The sequence below is a fragment of the Artemia franciscana genome, unplaced genomic scaffold (genome assembly GCF_032884065.1).
Source record: "Artemia franciscana unplaced genomic scaffold, ASM3288406v1 Scaffold_209, whole genome shotgun sequence".
Lineage (NCBI taxonomy): Eukaryota > Metazoa > Arthropoda > Branchiopoda > Anostraca > Artemiidae > Artemia > Artemia franciscana.
In genome coordinates this window covers 394,668-412,148 of record NW_027063105.1, presented here as the reverse complement: position 1 = coordinate 412,148, position 17,481 = coordinate 394,668, and the positions used below count along the sequence as shown (strand labels likewise).

The window sequence follows — 17,481 nt, the reverse complement described above, 5'->3', positions numbered from 1 at the left end:
GTCTTTTTTTAAGAGCCATATTTGATCGGAGGGTAACCAGTTTCCGGCACATTTTTTTTCAACCATTCATTCTATAAAAGTTTTGAGATAGCCATTTTGTCTAAAATAGTCCACAGGTATATAACTTCTTCCGGGTTTGACACCCTCCCAGGACAAGGGCACCATGTTATTCAAGTTGCCCATTATTAACACTTAAGGTTTTTAAGAAAAGAAGGTGTGTCTGATCATGGACCTAAAAAAAAGCTAAGAATATTAAGGCAAAACCTTTAAGGAAATTTTGAGAGGAATGTCAAACACAATCAATATTAATTATATTTTGTTGGTTTTGAAAAGTGAATATCAGTAGCGAATATGGAATAACTTGGGGTATTATAGGTTGAAACTTTCAAGGTAGGTTAAGGGATGTTGAAGGGAGATTGTAAGGTAACCAGTTCTTTCTTTTTCTTGCCCTTTTTAGATGCTTCCTCTCCTTTACAATGATCAGTTCTTTTTTAATTTTCAATACGTTTAAATTAGTCTAAATATCTAATAGAACTCATCCAGGGATGCAATACCCCCATAAATCTGGGGAAAAGATTGTAAATTTTGCAATTTGCGTATTATTTACATACAGGGTTTATCATTAAGAATAGGAAAAATGTTTGTTGTGGGTGTATCCGAAAGGCTCATGAGAATTAAGGTTAAAATAGTCAAAAGATCAAATAACTTCGCTCTTACATTTTAAGAAAGATTTATTATATTAAGTAAGACCTGTTGGGGTGACAAAACCCCTCACATCTTTTGAAAAAGATGCCGAGGACAATCGACTGATTCTGGTTGTGTTCGGAACGGTTGAGAGTAATTAGGTAAAACTGTTTCGAATGTTGAAGGACATGTAAAACTAAATCAAAACATACTACTTGCACCCAGCGTATCAAAAAGGTGTGTGTGTAATCTGTCATGAACTACTAACAGTATTAAGCTCGAACCCTCAAGGTACGTTGAGGGGGATTTTAAAAAGTGATTCGGAGGGCAACTAGACCTTTTCTTATTTAATTTTTTTGAGCCCTCTTCCGAAACTTCTGATTAGTATTTGATTTTAGAAAATTTTGTGTGTGATATCCTGTTTGTAAGAATTTTTATTTGTTTTACTTTCGACTTGAACGTAAATTTATTTTTTATTCGTTTTAAGATCTATTTATTCATTTATATTCAATTTATTATCAACCTATTAATACTAAAAAAACTATTAACAAACGTTAAACGGTTCCTAAGCCAAAGAAGATTTGCTTGTAGATTAGTACCTATATCTCTCTGTTTGCTATGATTGTTTATTTAATTTCGGTTTGTTTTGGTTTTCATTTATTCCCTTAATAGTAGTTTCTGGTTGTTTTGAGTTTGAATTATTTTAAGAAGTTTTCCCTAATGGTCTTAAGTTTAAAATGCCTTTTTTTACTTTTCTTTAAAAAAATTAATTTTTGGGAAATTTTTTTTTTAATTAATTGGAAAAATAATCAGTGTGAGTGTGGTAATTATAGAAGCCTTAGCTTAGTATGATGATACTTAGTATGATGATTTTGAGATTCTCTAGGTCATGTTCTAAGAGAAGAACAGTTTGGTTTTTGGTTGGGGAGAGGACGCATTCGGATGGTAATTCTGTCTCTTTTTTTATTTACCATATCATCATGAGCTGCAACTGGTGACTTCTTAGGAACTAGGGTGTCAATATTGAATTCAGTGAATAGTTTCTGAACTAATACCTGGTATTTCACATGGTAAAATACTGTTGGGAGATCTTATATGGAAGTTAAATATAGGCAGGTATCAATTTTCCAAGGCATTTTCTAGTGACTTTGACAAAATAAATAAGATAATAGGAGTTAGAAACGGATGTTTGGTTCCCAAATCACCTCAGGCTTGGTTGAAGAAGGATTATTTCCTTCAGCATATCAGTGGCGAATCCTTCATGTAGTTATAAGAATAGTTTTTAGGAGTGAGGAAGACGGAAGCTTCCCTTTTTTCTTGGCTTCCCGATTCTCCTTTCAAACTCTAATGAGTAAATAATGGGAACAAAATATAAATTTTATCAGCTAGTATTTAGTTCGATAATACCGACAGGGCGTCCTGCATGTCCCAGAAAATCCCTAAGACAGCTCTCAAGTCTCCTTTTGCAAGATGACATCGTTTCAACCAAGAAGTCTTCTTAGTGTGTTAGTGAAATTTACAGTCCTGAAGACTGAATAATACTTTCAGTTTTTTAGTCTAATTAATATTAATAGACAAAAAGGTTTTCCGCTCTTTATTTCTTTGGTAATTTATACTGCCAGCCTTTTTTGTTTTCGTTGTTTAGATATGTATTACTGGAGGCTCGGCTAAGGTTATTGGCGGTAACCTTGGGTGGTTCAGGTTGATTTAAATTAAGCTGTTCCGGTTTCCTACTACACAACTTCTTATTCTCAGAAAATCAATATTTCGGCGTGCTATTGAACTATTTTCGACCTTATTTTATAATAAAATCGGGTGGACATACGAATTTCTATCTTACTTTTTCGCATTCTATCATCTTCATTAATTTTTATTTCCTGAAAGCTCGAATTTCTTCCTAAGTAGTGTTTAGGTAGATAGATTGATGTTTTTATCACTGGAGCACATTTGAGCTGTAATATCCGTATAATGTCCCAATGAGCAGTAAATGTCCATAGATGTATGTATATTTTGTGAACCAGTAAAGCGAAACTGTTTACAACATTTTTTGCTTTTTCAGTCGAGGAGAAGTCTTACCGTATGTTTAAAAGCGTCCATACTTAAAAAAGAAGAATAGCGTCTATTGAAGAAGTCAAAAATAGAAAACAGTGATGATGGGAGTATGTTATTAGGAGAGAGACTCGCTGACACCCAATGCGATACAAATAGTCTATGGCGATGTAGAATATAAAGTAGTTGACATAAATCGGGAACTTTTTTTTTTTACTCTTTAAGGCTTAGTGAGTGTCTTAGATTTAAACATAATTATGATCTTTTTCTGAAACTTGATTGAAAGCTGTTACTTAATGAGACGTACTCAGCTGGTAATTTAATCTTTTTTATTCACTTATATTATTACGAGCAACCGCTGGTATCGTTATTTGCTATTTTCTCTCAAAGGAGTTCCTCTATTTCCATTTGAACTAGGCATTAGGGGGAGGGTACTAGTTTTGGTGTGATTCTAAATAATTTTAATTAGTTATTAATACCTATTTACCTATTTTTGGGGGTTATTAATATTTGAAGGATGAAAACTTAAAAATGCTCTAAGGTTCAGAGTTTTTTTTTTCGATGAATGACCTTACAATAAATAAATGCCTCACATAGGTCCTGCAAACAAACAGTGCCGGATTTACCTAATTATCAGGTAAATAGGTAAAATAGGTAGAAAAGGGTCTTGTGCTGTAAGTAGGTTGGATAGAATATTTTCTTGTGGACCAAATATATATAGGCGACCTAACCTAGTTTTATACAAGATTCCGATCATTTATGGAGTAGCTTCGGACATACGACTTCCTTTTATGGGTTAAGGCATATACTCCCTCTTAAAATATCAATTTCATGACGCAGTTGGAGCTCCACATTAGAGACAGGGGTTTCTGTTAAAATTAATGTTATATTTTTATTGACAGTGGATTTCTGACTTTACAATATTGTCTATTTCTTAGCTAGGCCTATCTTAATATTCTATAGATTTTAGGCTAAAATCAATAGATTTTATAAATTTGAATTTTGTCGAAGAGGAGTTAATTTCCGCTAATTGTTTTCTGTTTCAAAGTTTATTAATTTTTTTTTATCGTTGACAACATTGTTCATAAGAACCCAAGGCCAAATTTTAACCAAATAATGCTCATAGCAGCTAAAAAAAATTGCAGGAAAGCCGAGTTTTCAGATTATCCAGAGGGTTAAATATGTTTTCATTTTTGTGCCCTTAGTATTTCAACGAATCCGAAGCGGCACACAATGCTTATTCAGGAGTTTAAGGAAGTGAGACGTGTTATAGCTTTGTGGGTAACAAAGTTTGGTACTTGTGTCTTATAGCCACCATATCCAAGAAGTGAAGTTAGGTTAATCCTAATGACACAATTTTTACTTCATAATATAAAAAATAAATGTTGCTAACACATTTTGCATGCAGCTCCGCTACTCTTTAATCTCCCCCCTTTTTTAAGTTTTTTTCCCATTTTTTTTTAGAATGAAGCCTAAAACACAAGAGCAGTTTTATTAGAATATTCAGCTTTTTAAAAGTGATAAAAATTTTAGTTGAAGAGAAAAGGTACTAAGCTGGGGGTGGGGATAACCTCTTCATATACGGAATAATTTCAGTTCGTTTTGAATTTTAATGTTGCTTCTTACTTTCAGTTGAAAGAACCTGTTGTTCTTTTCATTTAATTAGACATTTAATCCAAGTGTGATTAGATATTAAATGTGTGGAGCACTGCCGGGGGAAGAGGGAGGACTTAATCTATTGAGTGTACATTACTATAACTGTATTTTAGTGGAGCCCCCATTGAGCTGTAAATGTCCATTGATGTATATTTCGTGAACCAGTAAAACATGACTGTTTACAACATTTTTGTGCTTTTTCAGTCATGGAAAAGAGTCTCACCATACATTGAAAATAATTCAAATTTCAAAGAAGAAGAACAGCGAATATTGAAATAGTCAAAAATGGATAACAGTGATGATGGCAGCATGCTATTAAGAGAAAAGAAGAGACTCACCGAAACCCAATGAGATACCAATAATCTGTGGCAATGTAGAATATAAGGTAGTTGACATGAATCGGGAACAGTTTTTTTTTTTTATTATTATTATTATAAATAGAGGCTTATTGAGTGTCTTAGATCTAAAAAGAGGTATGACTATTTTCGGTAGCTTGATTGAAAACTGAAACTTAATGAGACGTTCTCAGCTGGTAATTTTATCCATTTTTATTTTCTCATAATATTAGGAGCAACAGCTGGTATCATTCTTTGCTATTTGCTCTCAAAAGGAATTTCACTATTTCCATTTGAACTAGGCATGAGGCTACTAGTCTTGGTGTCACATGGCCATGCAGTTGCAACTCTGAGAATCAAACTAGTTTTGGGGGAATTTGTTTTAAACTTATTAAATAAACTAAACTTATTAGTTTGGGGGAGGCTACTAGTTTTGGTGTGACAGGTGCATATGGTGTAAGTAACTAGTAATTGTGACTTATGATGGTGGGGAGGGGGTTCCGTGATAGGATCTTTCCATAGAGGAATTTATAATGGGGGAAGAGAATCGTCATGAAGCTAGCGCTGGATTCTCTAGCACTATTTAAAAAACAATGAGAAATTCGTTTAAGTTTTAATGTCACTCCTTACTTTCAGTAGAAAAAAACTTTTTTTTATTTAATTTCTTAACATTTTTGAATTAATGCGGGTTCTGATTTTGGCTCACCGTTCATGAATAATTACAACAAAATTTGCATATTAGTTTTCATTTTTTTGGCTAAATGGCTTTCTCAAAGTTTTGATCGGACGATTTTAAGGAAAAATGGGCAGGGGAGGGGGCCTAGTAGCCCTCCAATTTTTACGGTTAGGTAAAAAAGTCCAATAGAACTTTAAATTTTATTTGAAGAACTTTTTTTATTTGTAATAAATATACGTAACTTGCAAATTAACTTACGCAATAAACTTCTTTATCTGTGTGTTTTTTATTACCTCTATGAGGGGGTACGTCCCCTCTTCAATACCTCGCTCTTTATACTAAACTTCGGATTTTAATCCAATTCTTTAAGAATTACCCCCAGAATCAAAAAGGCCGTTTAGTTAGAATAAATATCTCTTTTGAAACTACTAAAAAAAACTTTAGTGTAAAGAGCGAGGTATTGAGGAGGGAACGAACACTCTCAAATACATGATTATTTTTTCCTCGTTTTAAGTTTTAATGTTACTCTTTACTTTCAGTTGAACAAACTTGTTTTTGTTTTGTTTTTTATTGTTTTAAAAAGTAGAGTTGTGAGGAAGAGTCAAACTTTGGCGTAAAGAGCGAGGCGTTGCGGAGGGGACAACCCCTTTCATATACGGAATAATTTCTGTTTGTTTTAAGTTTTTATGTCGCTCCTTACTTTCAGTTAAAAAAAGTTTTTTTTTTTTAATAGTTCCGGTAAGTCCATAAGCCTTTCATCGCGTAGATGGTTGATTAAACTTAAAGCAAGAGTAGAGTGGCAAATTACATAATAGTTCCACCAGGGTACACAAAGTAAGAGGAGACTCCCATTTACCGATGGAGTATCAGTTGTTTCTTTTTCGCATGGAAAAGGGCTTAGCCCTATAGCCTTTCTTTGCATAAATGCCCTATTAAAAATCTACATTCAAACGAACCTTTGCAAGGCATATACAGCCCTCATTCGAACCTATGCAGTCCTCTTCGTCCTTCATGGCTGTTTAAGATTAACAGTAGTAAAACCTGTATTTGGTGGAATTATAACGTTAGTGGAATGGACATGGGATAAAACCATCCTCAGATTCTTTGGGGACTACAGCTAAACCTTTCAATCACAAAGCCTCCTCCCTCGAGAAGTGATGCATTCAGATAGGTATTGCCAAGTGCGGCTGTACAGTGTAGTTAAGGGCACTAGGGGGAGGCATGGGGAGCAATTGTTCCCTATATTTTGAAACATACCCTTATTTGGCATTTCCAACCGATAAAAAGAAAAAGCCCAAGCTCCCCCCGTAAGATTCTCAAAATTGATTTTTTTTTCAAATCAAGAAAAAGCTGAAGAAAATAAAAAATGCCCTCCCTCCCAGATTTGTAAAGCTACTTTTTTATGTTTATTTTAATAAAAATCAAAAAGATCTTTGCCCCCCCCCTTAAAATTTGTGAATTGACAGCCCTGGTTGTACTGGTTTCAGGTGGTTTCGGCTGTGATTGGCTATTAGTAGCAGTAGCAGCCAGTAAACTTCAATTGACTTCGTCAATTTTCCGTCAAATAAACGATATGATTTTTTTTATAATACTGATCAATTTTGTTTACTATTAACATTGTAAAATAATCGATATAATTCTGCTCAATATGTTAATTTTATTATTTCTCTGACTTAACACCACTTTAAAACTTTGTTTTCTTGAACTAAAACAGAAAAATGGTTTATTTCTTACTGAATTGTTTATACCTCGATTACAGTACTATAGAATATTTTGGATAGAAATACAAAGAGGAAAAATGGAGCTATTCCCGGGTCATGAAAATATTATTCATTAGAGGCAGCCGAATGTGTGAGGGAAATTTCTCATGTGATAGGTACAAATTACTAGTAAAATAGTTGGTGCGAATTTGCCCTTGGCTATCAGTCAGAAAAATAATATGCATGCTAAAAGAATTTTGTTTTATTGAAAGAAATTTAAAGGGGAAACCTAGGATTGACTTTTTGCTCTTACAGAATGTGTCTGCGCATTCATAGGTAATCGATTAGTTGAATCATTGTTCTGTAACTTATAGGTCAAATTTTTAAATGTTAAAAATTATTCATTACAAAACAGAAATTTGTTGATAAATGCAAACATCATTTAAATAAGATCTACCATTTTCTAAATAACTATCACAAGCCTGGCTGAGCTTAACTTGAATTTGGGGGTCAACACAGAAAATAGAAAACTTTTAAAAAGGTTGGAAGGTTAAAACCATGAAAAAGGTGTAAAAATGCTTACACATTTAAAAATAGCAAAAGAATGCACCGTAGTTTTAGCAAAATATAAAAAAAGATAACAGTTAAATAAAAGATTAAAAAACATGTATACACATACACGGGCCATAGTATGTCATGAAAAATAAAACAGATTAGACTGACAAATTCAAAAAAGGCCAATTAAAGCTCAAAAAGGAGGAGCTTAGCGAATATTTATAAACAACAAGCAGTAAATTAGTTGTGTATATTGTTAATATTTTCACTGATATAAGGGTATTTTGATTTCATATTTTGAAGTTGAAAAATAAGATAAGAACAGCCTGATTGACGGTCCAGGATGGATCAGGTCTGAGTAAGGAGGATCTTTTGAGGGAATTATTATCCATGAAAACGTTTTTACTGCATTTTTTTGAAAACAGAGACAAAAATTATGTCTCCTGCATAAGTCCTTCTAAACTAAATGTATCTGAGAAGAATAAAATGGAACTTCATCTTCTTAGAAAATTATTCGCAAGGCTTTTCGTCGAATAGATTTAATATTTTCTGACACTTATTAGTTGATCTTGAATTTGTTCAGCTATTGGCTTCTTTCAATACCAAAATAGTTAGAAAAGGGTCTTCTGCTGTAAGTAGGTTGAAAAGAATATTTTCTTTTGGGCCGAATAAATGACCTAACTTACTTTTATACAATATTCCGACCATTTACGGAGTAGTTTGGGACATTCGACTTCCGTTTATGGATTAAGGTATACACCCCATCTTTAAATAGCAATTTCTTGACGTAGTGGGAGCCTCGCATTAGGGAGAGGAAGTTTTTGTAAAATTAATCTTATATTTGGATTCATAATGGATTTCTAACTTGGGACTTAGGATTTCTGACTATTTCTTGACCAGGCCTATCTTAATTACCTATAAAATAAACAATTCTTACTTCATAATATGATGAATAATTTTGCATGCAGATTCGCTATTCTCTATCCCCCCCCCCTTTAATTTTCAATGCATTTTCTCACCCAACTTGTTTTTTCAATTTTTGTTTCGTCACAGCTGATTCAATTTACAGTTACACAGTTTGAAACAAGGGAGACGCATTGTGAGAATAGCTGGAAAATATATAATTTGGGATATATATTTGCACATAAGAGGGGGGGGGGGATTAAAGTGTAGTGGATCTTTATAAAAAATGTGTTAGCTGCAATTATTCTGAATATTCTGAAGTAAGAATTGTTGCATTAGGATTAACCTAACTTCACTTCTTAGGTGCAGTGGGCTATAAGATACAAGTACTCATTGTTTGTATCGATATCATATTTTAAATTTAAGGAATTGTGACAACAATTTATTTAATGGCGATGCAGAAATTTATGGCATATTTCATGGCGAGGTATATGATTAAAGAAAAGAGAGGAAAATACAGAAAGGAACACGTATAAAAATTCATTAAGGTTAATTTTACCTATCAATGGCCACGAGCCTGAGAAAATTTGCCTGATTTTCGAAAAAAGAGAAAGATCCCCATAGAATCTACATAAAAATCACATGATCAGATTCAATGTTTCAGAGAACCCTACTATACAGGTTTCAAGCTCATATCTGCAAAAATGCGGAATTTTGTATGTTTGCCAGCAGAAAGATCATGGGTGCGTGTTAATTCTTTTTTTCCTACGAGTGGTCGTATCGACTGAATGGTCCTTGAACATAGTGAGAGGAAATTAAAAGTTCAAGTGCCTTTTTTAAGTGACCGAAAAAATTGGAGGGCAATTAGGCCCTTTCCCCGCCCCCTTTTCCCTAAAACGTCCGATCAAAATTTTGAGATAGATATTCGTTTTCTTCATCATAGTTGAAATGCCAAATAACTATGCCTTTGGATATAAAATGGCCCACCCTGCAACCCCAGGAGCAAGGTTTTTAATCTCAGCTTTTTGATCTTATCTCAACTTTTCTCTCATTCTAACACTTCAAAGCTGTATCGAATCCAATTTTTACGGCACTAGATATTTACCAAGTGCCATGACATATAGACATTTATGACACACGGTGATCGCAAATTCTGTCGGTCTGTCGGTCTGTCTGTCCCGGTTTTGCTAGTTTAGGCACTTCCAGATAAACTAGGATGATGAAATTTGGCAGGCGTATCAGGGACCAGACCAGATTAAATTAGAAATAGTCGTTTCCCTTATTCGACCATCTTAGGGGGTGAAGTGGGGGGGGGGGTAGTTAATTCGAAAAAAGAGAAAAAATGAGGCATTTTTAACTTACGAATAGGTGATCGGATCTTAATGAAATTTGACATTTAGAAATATATTGTGTCTCGGAACTTACGAAAGAGTGATTTTGAATTTGATATTTAGATGGATACTGTGCCTCAGAGCTCTTATTTTAAATCTCGACCGGATCCGGTGACGTTGGGGGTGGGGGGGCTCGAAGGGGACACCTAAAATCTTGGAAAACGCTTAGATTGGAGGGATCGGGATGAAACTTGTTGGGAAAAATAAGCACAAGTTCTAGATACGTGAGTGACATAACCAGAACGGATCTGCTCTGTGTGGGGTAGTGGGGAGGGAGGGTTAATTCGGAAAAATTAGAAAAATGAGGTATTTTTAACTCACGAAAGGGTGATCAGATCTTAATGAAATTTTATATTCAGAAGGATCTTGTGCTTCAGAGCCTATTTTAAATCCCGACCAGATCCGGTGACATTGGGGGGAATTTGAGTGGGAAACCGGAAATCTTGGAAAACGTGGAAATCGAGGTATCTCTATCTTACGAATGGGTGATCGGATCTTAATAAAACTTTATATATAGAAAGATCTTATGTCTCGAATGCTCCATTTTCAATTCGAATCGGATCCGGGGACACAGGGGGGGGGGAGGGGGAAAACAGAAATCTTGGAAACCGGAAATCTTGAAAACGCTTAGAGTGGAGAGATCACGATCAAACTTGATGGGAAGAATAAGTAATGTTCTAGATACGTAATTGACATAATTGGAATGGATTCGATCTCTTTGGGATAGTTGGAGGGGGATTTCCAGTGCTTTGGCGAGTTCGGTGTATCAAGACATGCCAGGACAATGAAAATTGGTAGGTGTGTCAGGAAACTGCACAAATTGACTTGATAACAGTCGCTTCCCTGATTTGACCATCTGGGGGCTGGAGGGAGAGGAAAAATTAAGAAAAATGAGGTAAATTTAACTCACCAATTGGTGGTCAGATCTTAATGAAATTTGATATTTAGAAGGACCCTGTGTCTCAGAGCTCTTATTTTAAATCCCGACCAGATCTTGTGACATTAATGGAGTTGGAGGGGGAAGCCGGAAATCTTGGAAAACGCTTAGAATGGAGAGATCGGGATCAAACTTGGTGGGTAGAATAAGAAAATATCGTAGATGCGTGATTGACGTAACTGGACTTTATCCGCTCTCTTTCGGGGAGTTAGGGGGGGGGTCCAGTGCTTTGGCGAGTTCGGTGCTTCTGGTCGTGCTAGGACGATGAAAATTGATAGACGTGTCAGGGACCTGTACAAATTGGCTTGATAAACACTTTTTCCCCGATACGACCATCTGGAGGGCTGAAGAGAGAGGAAAAATTAGAAAAAATGAGATATTTTTGACTTACGAGTGGGTGATCGGATTTTAATGAAATCTGATATTTAGAAGGACCTAGTGTCTTAGAGTTTTATTTTAAATCTCGACCGGCATTAAGCCTCTGATTTTCCTTTTAAATCAATCTATTGATTCTTAGAATTTTGCTAAAGCTCATACCATATGAGTGTTTGGCTCTTGGCTCTTCCGACCTCGTCACAAGTGCCATATGAGCTCTTAGCTTTTGTTCTTACAGCTTATTGTTTGAAACACGGTTAGTCTGACAGCTTGTTTTTTTATATAGTTAAATAAAGAAAAACAAACGTTCAGAAATTAAATATAAAAAAAGAAGTTCTTTTTAAGTGAAAGTAAGGATTGATTTTAAAACTTAAAACGAACAGAAATATTCCGTATGTGAATATGGAAGTATTCATATCGAAGTAGCATAGAAGTAGCTCGCACCTATAGTAGATACTATTTATTTCCGAACGTCGTTTGTGGGCTAGGGATTTCCTCCTCAGATCTTTTCATCCTCCTCTTAAATTTAAAAAATCCACCCGTTTTGGTATTTTTCATGAAAAAAAATGAAAAAAAAATCCTCCCCTTTCTAAATCCTTGATATTGTTTTTTTGAGGGACAAATTTGGGGGCGTATTTGCAATTTACATAGACAAGGTATCTGTGCAAGATACCTAAAATAGATAATGTTTTTTAGACAAATTTGGAGGCCCATTCGTTACTTTGTTAGAAACTAGGTAACCCCTCTTTTACGTTCTTTCCAAATAGAATTAGAATTATCGTTTCAATCACAAGTAAACCCCTCCCTAATATACACTGTCAAAACTGTCGTAATATTCGTCAGTTTCTCCTTAAAGCTTCCTTATTGTATGTATCTGTCTAAACTTCAAAATTCATCGATTTCAACTCTTTATTTTTGAAAGACTATGGACATCTTTAGGATTGAATATGCCACCGTTTGAAATTGTGACTTTAGGAAGTTTCCGGGATATTCTATACTGGACCGGACCAAGAAAAAATGTTTTCTTTAATTTTTGCGTCACTCGGTGTAAGCAATTCTGGTCTTAAATATATAAATTAGTCACCTATCGTGTCTGTAACTCATACAATGCTATTCAAGAACTGAAGCATTGTATGCATATTTCTTCAATTCATAAACTACCGTATCAAGGCGTATCAGTTCAAGTATTAAATTGCTTTTTAACTTGGAAAAGATTTTCTCTCCGACACCACTTTATAACATGAGATAATTCAATTTTTGTTCGCTTACAAACATAAAAAGAAGCTATACAATGAAAAAGAAAAGAAACAAAATATAAGTCACAAAAAAGATCAACTTTTATACTATTTAAGATAGACTTATTGGGTATCTTATATCTAAACAGGGATATGATCTTTTTTCGTAACGTGATTGAAAGATAAAACTTAATTAGACATAGCTGGCTGGTAATTTTATCTTTTTTTTTTATTTTATCATAAAATTATGAGCAATAGCTGGTATCGTTCTCGGCTATTTTCTATAAAAAGAAGCCCCTTTTAGACATTGAATCCAAACCTGATAAGCTATAAAATATGTGGGGCAATGGGGGGGGGGGGCTGAGTTTAGTGAGTACACGTTTGTATAAATGCCCTTTAGTGGAGCCCCCATTGAACTGTAAATGTTCGTTGATGTATATTTAGTGAACCAGTAAAACGGTACTTTTTAATTACCAACAATTTTGTGCCCTTTCAGTTGAGGAAAAGAGTCCAAATTTCAAAGAAGAAGAACAGCATCTATTGAAAAAGTCGAAAATGGAGAACATGGATGATGACAGTATGTTTTTAGGAGAGAAGAAGAAACTCACCAAAACCCAATGCGATGACATTTAAGATATAAATGAGGTAGTTGACATAAGTCGGGAAGACTATTATTTTTATTTTTTGGATAACTTGAGATTATTGGGTGTCTTCGATCTAAATCAATTAGACTTACTCGGCTGGTTATCTTTTTTTTATTTACCGAATTATTTTGCGTTACAGCTGGTAGCGTTTCAGTGACTCTTTATGCACAAGGGAGTTGATATTGACTGCAGATACCTGTTTCTGAACTAATGTATTCCAATTCACAGGGTAAAATACTTTTGGGAGATTTTAAGTGGATATTTAATTAAGCCAGATATAAGTTTCTTTCAATTTTTTTTCAAGTGATGTTGAGAAGATAAACTAACTAATTAAAGTCGATTTGAGGTTCCCGAATCGTCTCAGACGTGTAAGAAGAAGGATTATTTCCTTCAGCATATCAGGTCTAATTAATATTAGTGTGTTCGTGAAATTTACAGTCCTGAAGACTGCATTAATATTTTCAACGACCTTTGGCCTGTCACTTAAAAAAAGATCTGAAAATAATAGTGCTAAATAAATGCACATTTTAACAAAATCCAGGAGTAGTAACTTTTTACCACAGCAGTCTCAAAATTTATCTCTGAGCGAATTGTTTAGCAGATGCTGATACCCTCTTATATACTGGTTAGTGACCAGAAAATTGTCAGCAACTGACGTGGTTGCCATTGAATTTTCCCTATTTTTGTAACTTGACAGATGAACATAAAGAAAAAAAGAAACATCAGATCATCACATGGAATGTTAATTGGTCAGATCGGTGTGATATTACCCATGTCCTTCTAGGAGATGATGACACTACAGGCGCTTTTTGACGTCTGTTTTCGTTTCATATTTATTAGAGATGGGTGTCAATATCGAGTGTGGTGTTGATTGCGTCATTTGTATGGCAAACAAGAACCGGATCATGTCTCTATTGATCTCTCTTTATGCCAGGAAGGATCCAAAAGATCCTTTTTCTTCGCAAAAAAGTCCCTAAACTTCCTATTATTGACTCCTTTAGCACCCTATAATTATGGAAGGTTATTGGTACCAATAAGGTTATTGGCGGTAATTTTGGGTGGTTAAGGTAGATTGAAATGAAGCTGGTCCGGTTTACTACCATACAACTTCTTATCCTTAAAAATTAATATTTTGATTTGCTATAAAAAAATTCATGACACTATTTTGATAATAAAATTGGTCGAAAATTTACGAATTTTTCTCTGTTTACCGTATTCTGTTAGCTTCATCAATATCTAATTCCTAAAAAAACTAGGAATTTCTTCTTAAGTAGTATTTTAGTGGATTGATTGGTGTCTTTACCACTGGAGCAGTTTTTATTTATTTTTTTTCTTGGAATTAATTAGCTTTTTGAATATTTAGCTTTTAATGGAAGACAAATATTTTGCATCAAGATTTTGTAAATGAAAATATCGGACTTTCAACCACGTAACAAAAAGCTGAGGGAGATAACACTTAAAAACAGTTAAACATGAAAAAAGGCATTTGCCCTAGTTTTTGGTATGTAAAATATTGACAAATTCAATTCTCAAATAGAAAGAGAAAGTAATTTTTCGTGCAAAATGAAACAAAACTCAGCTACTTTTTAAATGGTGAGGATTCCCAGAAAAGGTATCAGTCCATTTAATCTATATTAGATTTAATGTGTTATTATGTGTTATAATGTGTTATTATGCAGTATTATGTGTTTATCATCCATTTTGTCCCAAAACTACAGTTTAAGAAAATCAAACTGAAACCGAAATCACAGAAAAATTTATTTTTTCCCAAAATTAAAAAAAATGTGTGCACTTGTCTCTTTGCAATTTTTTAAGCCTGTGATTAAGCTACAGAACAAGTTGGGACAGGAACTTACATACCGCTTCCAAATGGATATTTTAGGCTCTGATCTTTTTCCAGTAGGCTTCATTTACCAGCGTAAGATTAACACTTCTGAACCGGACTTCACAACCGGAGTGGTTTGTACACTCCGGGCATATCAATATCATACATTTTCACATAATGCCTGAGTGAAAAAAATTGTCCAGAGCATCTAGCTTTGAACTTGGTCAGTGATTGACTGAAGACGGGAAAAGGACGAACTATTTTTACTAACCTGATCTTGCATATATGTGTATGAAGAATCCCCATACGACAGTTAATGATTACTTCAGATCTTCGTGCTAAAAATAACCTTGATAATTGCGTAAATTTCGCAAAAAAAGATATTTTTGTCACATATGCAGTGAACGTCATCAGTAGTATTATTACTATTATTACTTACAGTGTCAATCAGTATTACTACTAACGGCGATCACTCCATATGTTACCGAAATATTGAGTATTTTTGTGAAGTTTATCACTTTCTATTTAAAGGATTACATCCCTATTACAACTGTTTATTTATAAAAAAAAACTATTGATTCACCCGAATGTGGAATTACCATACTGAAAGAATCAAACAGAATAAGGGTCAGTACCATCTGTTATGCATACAGATATAGATAGGAAAAAAAGATAGGGCTTAAGCGAAGAGTAAAATATTAAACTGGAGAGTTTGAAATTCTTCAGTATAGAAAATAGGTGGAATGATTTTATTTCAGGAAAAACATTTGTGAAACTGCAGATGGTTTCTTACAAAGGACAGTTTGAAATGCTGCTAGAATTAATCGTGAAGTCGCCTATGTTTTCAGAAAAGAAGAGCGGTTTTACAAAAAGTATTATGAAAAAAAAAATAAGAAAATTGGAAAAAGCTTGAAATATAAACTAAAATAAAATTACTGACGGAAGCCTTTGATAAAATTACTGAAGTTGTGGAAGATTCAACCAGAATTCAAAGCTGTCCAATTCTCTAATTAGGTAATTAGCTGTAATAAGCTTAATTGTACAATTTTTAGCAAAATTCGGGAAAGCATTAGAGATGATAATAAATCGATAGAAAAATAAATAGGCCCCGAGTGCTGATAACGTGGTAAATTGTTTTTCTAAACAAATGTTGTGGTTGTGAAGTTTGAAGATTAAAAACATGATTTAAGAAAAGGGGAAGTTAGTAGTAGTTTTAATAAAACTTTAATTAAACCAATCTATCAGAGGTATCAGAGCTATAGTAAAGAGCCATAAAGGTTCAATGCATCTTTAATGTTTATATTTTTTGCCAGAAGAACTTCGTATTGATGAAAAGGTCGTTTAAGCTTTCGATGGGGCTCCTTCAATTTGAAATAAGAAGTTCTTGTGTCTTTTTTAAGAGCCATAATTGATCGGAGGGCAACCAGTTTCTGGCAAATTTTTTTTTCAACAATTCATTCAATCAAAGTTTCGAGATAGCCATTTTATCCAAAATAGTCTACAGGTCAAATTATTGCTTCCGGGTTTGCACCCTCCCAGCCCCTGGGCAAGGGTATTAAGTTATTCAAGTTGCCCATTGGTAACACTTAAGGTTTTTATGGCACTTGGTATTTACCAAGTTGCATATAGCGATCGCAAATTCTGTCGGTCTGTCGGTCGGTCTGTTCCCGGTTTTGCTTGTTTAGGCACTTCCAGATAAGCTAGGACGATGAAATTTGGCAGGCATTTCAGGTCCCAGACCAGATTAAATTAAAAATAGTCGTTTCCCCGATTTGGTCATCTGAGGGGATTGGGGGACGGTTAATTCGGAAAAATTAGAAAAAATGAGGTATTTTTAACTTATGAACGGGTGATCGCATCTTGATGAAATTTGAAATTTAGAAGGATATCGTGCCTCAGAGGTCTAATTTTAAATCCCAACTGGATCCGGCCGGGGGGAGTTGACTTTGGGGGGAGTTGGAAGGGGAAACCTAAAATCTTAGAAAACGCTTAGAATGGAGGGATCGGGATGAAACTTGGTGGGAAAAATAAGCACAAGTCCTAAATAGGTGATTGACATAACCGAAACGGATTCACTCTTTGGGGGAGGGGGTGGGGTATGGTTAATTCTGAAAAATTAGAAAAAATTAGATATTTTTAACTTGCGAAGGAATGATCGGATCTTAATGAAATTTGATATTTAGAAGGACCTTGTAAGTTAGATCTTTTATTTTAAATCCTGAACGGATCTGGTGACATTTGGGGGAGTTGGAGGGGGAAACCTAAAATCTTGGAAAACGCTTAGAGTAGAGGGATCGGGATGAAACTTGGTGGGATGAAAAATAAGCACAAGTCCTAGATACGTGATTGATATAACCGGAACGGATCTGCTCTCTCTGGGCGAGTTGGGGGGGGGGTTAATTCTGAAAAGTTAGAAAATATGATGTATTTTTCACTTACGAAGGATTGATCGTATCTCAATGAAATTTCATATTTTGAAGGACTTCGTAACTCAGGTCTTATTTTCAATCCCGACC

The 17,481-nt window shown here is 34.5% G+C and overlaps 1 long non-coding RNA gene across 4 annotated transcripts in view; it reads left to right on the top strand.

Moving 5' to 3' along the window:
* The window catches only part of LOC136042826 (uncharacterized), an 82,203-nt gene extending 65,271 nt beyond the window's left edge, over positions 1 to 16,932 (top strand). For 2 of the 4 annotated variants that reach the window (XR_010621450.1, XR_010621453.1), the window contains 2 exons: positions 4,594 to 4,774; positions 12,993 to 16,927. This is a non-coding gene — a long non-coding RNA (uncharacterized LOC136042826). Of the gene's footprint in view, positions 1 to 4,593; positions 4,775 to 12,992 lie in introns of all 4 variants that reach the window. The other 2 variants (XR_010621452.1, XR_010621451.1) reach the window with 2 other exon arrangements.
* Positions 16,933 to 17,481: the final 549 nt, after the last annotated feature.